Source organism: Syngnathoides biaculeatus, chromosome 2 (assembly GCF_019802595.1).
Source record: "Syngnathoides biaculeatus isolate LvHL_M chromosome 2, ASM1980259v1, whole genome shotgun sequence".
Taxonomy (NCBI): Eukaryota; Metazoa; Chordata; class Actinopteri; order Syngnathiformes; family Syngnathidae; genus Syngnathoides; species Syngnathoides biaculeatus.
Window position 1 is genome coordinate 36,029,144 of NC_084641.1, and position 9,392 is coordinate 36,038,535.

At 40.4% G+C, this 9,392-nt stretch overlaps 1 long non-coding RNA gene across 1 annotated transcript; it reads left to right on the top strand.

The window, feature by feature from the left end:
• Positions 1-627: 627 nt before the first annotated feature.
• LOC133491549 (uncharacterized) lies at positions 628-2,689 on the top strand. Its single transcript, XR_009792428.1, has 2 exons — positions 628-866; positions 1,277-2,689. It is a non-coding gene; the product is annotated as an uncharacterized LOC133491549 (long non-coding RNA).
• Positions 2,690-9,392: the final 6,703 nt, after the last annotated feature.

Below are 9,392 nucleotides of genomic sequence, written 5' to 3' on the forward strand. Positions count from 1 at the left end.
ACAGTTCCATGAAAATGAAATTGGGCTCTTCCGTGCCCAGCAGGTTTAGCATCATTTCCATGAGTTCGGAAGGTTTGCTGTCCCCCAGTCCATTAATAGCCAACAGACGTCGGGCACGTTCCGGCCGTGAAAGTTCAAAAACCTTGAGAAGGTGAGCCTTGATCCCAGCATACTTATCTCGGGCCGGGGGAGAGGTGATGAAGTTCACTGCTCTGGCCGCCGTTGAGCTCCCGAGTGCTGAGACAACGTGGTAGTAACGCGTGGAATCATCTGAGATCCCGCGGAGGGCGAACTGAGCCTCCGTCTGTGCGAACCACGCTGCCGCGGACGTCTCCCAAAACTCCGGCAATTTGAGGATGGCGGTTGCCATGTTCGTTTCAGTCTCGAAAACGCCGGGACTGACGTCGGGGTCACCAGTGTAGCGCCGGAGAAAAGGAGTCGGAGGCGGAGTGTCGGACACAGAAACAGAACTTGTTTTATTGTTCGACATCACCAAACTACACGCATAACGGCGGGAACTCTGTTAACCTTCTTGCTCCGGAAGCGCAACAACAAAAACAGTCCGTGCGGAACCCCGCACCCCAACTCGAGGTCCCGCGGGTGAATTATGTAAACACCACAATACACCCTGCGAGTGGGATCTCGAGGAGAAAGACAGCAGTGATGAAGTTTTTAGGGAATGCTCTGTGGAAAAGATAGGAACTGAAGAGGAGGAATTTTCCAATTCTTCCTGTTGGAAAAACAACCCATGCAGGTGTAATTTAACCATATTTGTCCGAACCGGAATTGACGAACGCAACACAAGGACGGTATTCGACGAAACCTGACGAGGTTGACCGGTAACTTCACACCCAAAACACAGACTGGTAAGTGCCTCCAGAAATCTACTGTACACTTTGTTGACAACATAATCTAATTCAAACACGTTTAAACATCTAATGCTGCTTGCACACAACAGTGAGCCGTTTGTTGTTGTACAGCAACTGAGTCGGCATAAAACAAGAATCGAAACTTTCGGTATCGTTCTGTGTTTAAAGATCACATCTATAAGATCGTCCATTTCTTAATTGTTGTCAAGGTAGCTTTGCATACATTCAAGTATGTCATGTTTTCACTTTATAGTCAGAAGATAATGAATGAATAAATGATAGGGCTTTACGCCACAGCGGCATTATTTCAGCCTTATCTTGGCGAACAAAAGATAGTAATGAAATACAACTTTGTGCTTAAAACAAACCAAATAACATTATTTTAACTGATTATATTTTTTACCCAGGTATAAATGTGGAAATTGCCAGCCAATGCCTTCCCAGAGAGAATGCCGCTGCTGTAAGAAAATTAGAGAAACTGCCCAGAAGTTGGATGGAACCGGCTTGGCCTTGCATTGTTAAGACTTTCACCCAGTCTGCCTAAACCCATTTGTATTGGAGACAGCCTGGGAATGGTGTTGGGGGCCTCTCGGCAAGAGCAACAGGGTTGTTATACCATCATGTGCTGTGTAGAGAATCCGAGCAGAATTCCCACCCGCCACGACTTGAAGATGATGCTGTGTCCACAGGATTTATGCCCAGCTGATGAACATTATGCTTGTCTTTGCATGAAAGTAACGAGTGCGTGTTGCTCCTGGACTAATAATTGATGGACATTGCTTCCATTATGTGAGTTTCAACTCTAAAATGCCTTTTGTTTTTGTTGTGCAAAATTTGCCTTTCAAATTGACTCTAATTAGAGTAAGCAAAATGGTTGAAGAATTTGCAATATCATCTGTAAGTATCACAGCACTGAAAAGGTTTTCAAAACCAAGTTATTTTTTTACTGCCACCTCACTTTGCTTTCACCATGGAGGTCATATTTACAGAGGTTCACACAAGTTGAGAAAAGGACCATTGAACAGACCAGACTAATGCATTACTTTTTTGCGTAACGCAACATGACTGGTTTATCAGCATGCGTCAGAAGTTTGTAATATAAAACTTCTGCCGCTGAAGTTCCATCAGGATAGTATTTAGTGTCTATTTAACAAACCAGACACAGTTTTTAAATCGCCTTCTTCAAATTAGTTTCTTTTTTTCCCCCACAACATTTCATTTCACTGGCTTTGATTTGAAAATCTTGAAAAATGATAGCCAAGTCTTTGCTTGGTTTTGTGTACTGGCTGCTGAGAGGTGGTGGTGTTTGGGGGTCAGTCGAGGAAGTTGTTAGGTCTGCATCCACAAAGAGGGTCCGGAGCTCTTATAACATGCGTTACACTTATCCTGAAACATGGAAATTACATTACTTCATACATATGCAGATACTGCTGTCCTGGTTTACTCCTTCATCCTATAGGTTAAATGTGCAAGGGGCCAGTCTCATAGTGAAAGTCTTTCTGAAAACTAGGTTGCTTACCTTGTTGGCGTTCAAAGTTATTCTACTTCCGTGGACGAATCATTTGACAACGTCAAATTTTTGTCATGCTGTCCGAGTGTTCCTGACATAAACTTGCCGTCATAAATGTTTTGTATTTTACATTTTTAGTATGTCTTCTTTGTGACATCAACAACTGAGTTTTAGCCTGAATTTAACAGGTTTGATATTATTACAGAGTAATTGTATTTACAATGTTATACTTTGATAGGGTATTTCTTTGTGTCATTCTGCTTTTTTTTTGTTTGTACAATCAATGTACAATCCTGCTTTATCTTCTTCACCATGTGAGGCCCTTGTTTTACCTTTGGAAAGGTTATGTTGAACATCTAACTGCCAGATTTGTCTTTTGCTTGAGCCCGTTGAGCATTCTCATTGAAATGAAGTGCTGGTAAGCATAATCTATCAAAAATTGAAAGTTAACTGATGTCTTACATAATAATTCAGTAATTGTCATTTACCGGTTTCTCATCCCATCATATCCAAAGTGATACATCTTGGGAGCAAAGTGGTTCACAACAACCTATCCCTCAATACTGGAGGAGTGGAGATAGCTTCATCACATCTTTACTCAAATAGGCATTTTTAATGATTTCTGCCAGCTCTTCATACTCAGTGGATCTGACATCAGATACGCAACTTCTGATAATGGGTTTAAACTGACAATTGTGAATATGACCATGGCAGTAAGCAAGTGAATTATATATAAACAGGTTTTTTATTATTAAAAACAAGCCAATAATCTAAACTTCAGGGAACTTGCCACTACTAACATTTCAACGTTTCATTTTTCATAAGATCGTCTTTTAGGTTTAGGGTTACAATTCTCATTGTCTGGTGAAAGGCACGAGTGGATAGTTGGACAGGCACATGGTTGTAACCTTGGCTTTCTGCAAGGTAAAAGAAAAAACATTTAATTTATATTTTCAATTTGGAATATTTTGTCAGATCAGAGTAATGTCCATTGTTTATAGCCCATTCTTCACATTATTTACATGCCTTTAGCCCGTATTATAATGCACCGAACACTTGAGAGCACACACTGGTGTCGTCGAATTTGAGGAAGACATCAGCATCAACGGTACACTAACTTTATACAGTGTCCAAATTTTGTCACCTCCTCAACATTATATTGTACTTATATTTAAAATGAGGTAGATACTTGTCATTACGAAACAATTGAACACGAATGTAATTAAACACGGATGTACTTACCATCCTCAGCACCCTTCTACCAATATACTCATGCTCTCGTCTCTGAACATGTCCAAACCATCTATGTTTGCTCTCTCTTACCTTGTCTCCAAAACATCCAACTTTGGCTGTCCCTCTAATGACAAACATGAGAAAAAGAAGAGTTTTCAACCTCGATTTGAAAACATTCACACTTGGGGTTGACTTCACCTCTGTTGGCAACCTATTCCATTTGTGTTCAGCATAATAGCTAAATGCTGCTTCATCATGTTTGCTTTGGACTCTGCTCAAGACTATTTGACCTGAGTCAGTCGATCTCAGAGCTCTACTGGGTTTGTATTCCGTAAACATTTCTTTCATGTATTCAGGACCTAAATCATTTAGTGATTTATAGACTGGTAGCAGAACTTTAAAATCTATTCTAAAGATGACTGGAAGCCAGTGCAAGGACCTTAGGATTGGAGTTATATGTTCTGACCACTTTGTTTTAGTCAGAACCCAAGCTGTAGCATTCTGAATGAGCTGCAGGTGTTTAATACTCTTTTTGGGGAGTCCAGTCAGAAGACCATTACAGTAGTCAAGTCAACTTCAGATAAAAGCATGGATGAGCTTTTCCTGGTCTGCTTGACGCATACAAACCTTCAGTCTTGATATGTTTTTCAGATGGTAGAAGGCAGTTTTTTTCACTAAATTTTCTACCTTGGAGATCATAATTGGACACTTATTGTACCCTCATTTTTGATGGATGAATTAGATTTTCAGGTGGACGGCCAACACCTCCACCTGGACTATCGTTTCGGTCATCATCGTCTGATATTTTTTATTCAGAGTCCAAATTTAACTCTTTAAATAGCATCTCCAGGCCCTATTCTGTTGTGTACCTAGCAGCCACAGAATATTTGCTCAGGAAAGTTAGGAAAGAAATAAGGAAGACAGTTATTTGAGTGATCAGAAAACCCATTGATTCATATGTAGTTTTATACAGTTATAAAAGTAGACGCACACAAAAACGTGCTTCTAGAGCCAAGCAATTAAATGGTCATCCTTTGACATAAATATAGCTACACATACGGTTTCACACAATATTCTGTGCATGAATGCGACACACAAACACAGTCATGTGAGCTAATTTGTTGATACCTGAAAATAACCGAAAATAGTCATGCAATAGTCATGAATGACGCACAGTTATGCACAGAGTATCAGTGTAATGTTTGCTAGCTACCTGTTTTTGACTAAATGTACATTTGTTATATGTAAAAACGCCTTAATGTTCCACACAAGTCAGAAATGCTATGCCAACACATTTTGCTCTACGTTGAAGTTACGTCTGAAAGGTAATGTTTTTTTTTTGTTTTTTTTTACAAGTAAATTAGGTTGGTGTAGGAGGTGAGAACTCCCAAAGTGTCTCTGTACATTATTCCTGACTTTCACAGTTCATTTGAATTGAAGTTTCCAATCAAATTCAAGAGGGCATTTTAACTCATTTATGCCAGTTTATGATAGTAATTCAAAAGTTAAAATTGTGTAAAATATAAAAATTGTAATTTAAACATTCAAATAACAGGAAATTATTTTTTTAAGGTTTGAGGTGTTATGTTAACTTCTGATCATTTTTATTACAAAAGTATTGTGAGAAAATGACCTCTGGAGGGTCAATGTTTACACACTTGGACATCAAACAACCACCACGCATGGTAAAATAAAAAAACACCTTTAGGGCAGAACACGTTTCTCACAAGTATTAGTTGGGTCCAACGTAAATCTCTCTATCTTGAAACTCTCTTCCAACTCTAAAATTCGCGAATTCCACCCCACTTCCTGTCCTTTGACCACAAATGGCATTCAATCATTTACAAAAATTAAAGAAATCAAATGAATTAATGAAAACTCATGGACCATTTCATTCTTGAATCTGAGAAAGCAAATAATTAACATGTTACTGACGTGATCTTAAAACACTCTAAATATAAAATAATGTGTTTTCATAATGGGCTCAGGAAATATTGATGTTGGGCCTTCTGTGTTTTTTTCCTTTCCATTTACGACTCTCTCTTCTTTTCTGAATATTGAAGCTTTTGGGGTTTGACAATTAGGGACCAGACGTCACGCTTTTCATACCTGGACCTGGTGTCGAGTACTCCAAGTGACCACTTACGAGTTGCCAGAAACAAGACCTGGGTGTGTTGAACCACCCCAGTAGGAGATATGTTGAAAGAATATCCCATTTTAACCTCAGGCAATATGATTTTTTTAATAAAAATTACACATCAATATCATCATAACCTTGTTGGCACAATTTACCACATGAGTGACTTTTTGTCTGATTTGCATTGCCTGTATCCATCGACAAATTGATGAACTATTAAGGTGGAAATCTATATCAACATACCCACAAGTGTCAAATAGTGAGTGCAAGGGAGGAAAACACTTGGGGGGAAAAAAAAAAAAAACTACTACTACTCGCAGCCCAAATTGATATTTACATATTTATGTTTAGGTTAACACATGCACACACACATATCCATCCATCAATCCATTTTCTGAGCTGGTTATCCTCACAAGGGTTTTGCGAACACACTTACAAACATACATACACACGCACGAGCACACACACACACAAACACACATGTAAACAAACCTCTGTGTACAAGTACACAAAGACACACAGGTGGATGGATAGATTTAATATATTGGGAATAGTAACTTGTTATCATGTAATTACATTAAAGCAATCAGCTGCCAAGTTTTTTCTTGCAAACTGTGTTTTTTTTTTTTGTGTGTGTGCGTGTGTGTGTGTGTGTGCGTGGGGAGGTCTTTTCTGGCAGCTCATTGTTCCAATATGTGGCAGCTTGATTATGTTGGCTTCGGTATTATTATCATGTAACTGCCATCTTCCCAGGTTTTAATCAGGAAGAGCCAAAATATGGAAATACAACTCCTATTGGCTGTAAACCAGCTAGGCTACATGATTGTTGGAGTTGTATTTTTGTCACAGATTAGTGTGTTGCATATGTTTTGAGTAACCTGGTACAAGTCAGAAAATGTTACTTATTAAGCACCATAAAGGAATCATCTTCTCTAATCACTGTACTGAAGCTATTTAGGTTTGAGGATAACCCCATTAACTGAAATTACAAAAAATATGAGCCATCATTTAATTATGTATTTCTATTTTTTAATGTATACTGTATTTCTATTTATTATTCTTTGATAGGATCCTGATTGCCTCACATTTTTTAGGCAATAGGACAGAAAGTCCTCATTCTGTAATGAGTGGTGTTATCAATGTTTTGGAGGCAGAAACATTTGTTGAAGTCATTTTCTATGGTGGTGTTATTTGAAAATTAAATAATTCATTAAACTAATTAGTTGCTACAAAATGGCATGTGTTTACATGGCATTGTAAAAGTGCAAAACCGTACACAATGGTACCTGAGAAAGGAGGTATTTGAATTATCTTTGGAAACAATACAAACTTCACTGAGGTTATGGGCGAAGCAAGTCATGACAATGTGGTCCTATTCTATTTTTGCCACCACACACACACCAACTTACACACACACTGAGACACAAAAGCCCCCCTTGTATCTCAGGGAGCAGAGAAGGGTTTCGCATCTCAATTTACCAGAGCAGGCACTTTTCCAAGAGGCGATGCTGAGCGCAGACAATAGCCTCATCTGATCAAAGTGGAGAAGATGCAGTGAAGTTCAAGCAACATGGTGTACTTAAAGAAAGAATGAGGGCAAGGTAATGTTACAAGTTTTGTGTGTGTGTTGGAAGGGGGGTTGTGGGCTTGACAATGGAGCAATGCAACAGAGCATGAGTAAAGTTAGAAGGAGGAACGAGGATGCTCAGATATTGAGGGGAATTTTTATGAGTGACAGTGAGGGAAGGACGCGATACATGAAAGCATGCCTGTTGAGTGACACATATGCTGTCCCAGTCAAAGAGGTCTCCTGTCTGTCCTGTAGCGTGACAGGAAGCATTTCTAGATAGCTGATAAGCACTCTCTCCAAATGACCGACCATAACCTCAAATTCCTTCCTTACACGTCAATCCAGCCCAATATGTATTCCCTGGGAACCTTGGTGGGGCAAATATTAGCGTATAAAATGCCCCCTTCCCCTTGCAATGTAACATATCCTTGACTTTCTCCATATTGGTGTCTGTTTTCTGTGGTCCACTTGTAAAATGTAACAGAACAACGGGGATCAAATTCACAAGGTGCTACTATGCGATTTTGTGGTAAAGAGATTAAGTTCTGATTTTGTTTGATTTAAGGAAAGATAAGTGTGTGTGGTTTGGGGTTAGGGTTAGGGTTCTGAAAGCAGGTGATCAGTTGATTTTTGTGGAGTTCTATATATAAATATGTGGCAGCACGGAGGCTCAGCTGGAAAGCGTTGGCCTCACAGTTCTGAGGCCTGTGTGGGTTTTCACTGGGCACTCCGGTTTCCTCCCACATCCCAAAAACATGCAACATTAATTGGATACTCTAAATTTCCCCTAAGTGTGATTGTGAATGCAATGTGAATGCTGGCAACATGTTCAGGGTGTACCCCGCCTCCCGCTCGTTGACACCTGGGATAGGCCCTGGCGCTCACTGCGACCCTTATGAGAATAAGCAGCAAAGAAAATAGATGGGTATGGTGAAGAAAATAAGTATTTGAACACCCTGCTATATTGCAAGTTCTCACACTTAGAAATCATGAAGGGGTCCCAAATTTTCATCGAAGGTGCATGTCCACTGTGAGAGAGATAATCTAAAAAGAAAAATCCAGAAATCACAATGTATGATTTTTTAACGATTTATTTGTGTGATACAGCTGCAAATAAGTATTTGACACCTGAGAAAAACAATGTTAATATTTAGTACAGTAGACTGTTTTTGCAATTACAGAGGTCAAACGTTTCCTGTTGTTGTTCACCAGGTTTGCACAGACTGCAGGAGGGATTTTGGCCAACTCCTCCGCACAGATCTTCTTTAGATTAGAGAGGTTTCTGGGCTGTCCCTGACAAACTGTCATGATCCTGCCGCTTCAGCACGAGCTGTGCGGGTGTCCGCGTAGGTACGGTGATTGGAAGGTGCACACTTGCGCCTCATGCAGCCTGATTAGGCTGTGGATTTATATAACCGCGATGACAACTGGCCGGCGCCAGTTCGTATGATCTTCATGTCCTATTCGTGTGCTCCGGTATCCCTGATTGAACCTGTATGTACCGACCTTCGTCCGTTCTCCGACCACCCTTGTAAGCCTGACTCCTTTGATACTTCTGCCTGCGTTGATTGTTCCCCTGTGTACCGACTCCTGCCTGTCCGCTCATCTGCTCTCTTCGCCCGACGTCACAACTACCGCTGCTGCACCGGACTGCCTGCTCGATCCCCTACCTCTGCATAGAATAAACGTGTCTCTTCTTGAACTACCTTGCGTCTTCCAAGTTCCTGCATTTGGGTCCTACTCTCGTTTCCGATGGGACGTGACACAAACAGCGTTTCAGCTCCCTCCAAAGATTTTCTATTGGGTTTAGGTCTGGAGACTGGCTAGGCCATGCCAGAACCTTGATATTCTTGGTTTTCCTGGCTGTGTGCTTCGGGTGCTTGTCATGTTGAAAGACCTAGCCACGACCCATCTTCAATTCTCTGACTGAGGGAAAGAGAATTGAGAAAATCTCACAATACATGGCTGCGGTCATCCTCTCCTTAATACAGTGAAGTCGTCCTGTCCCATATGCAGAAAAGCACCCTCAAAGTATGATGCTACCACCCCCATGCTACACAATAGGGATGGTGT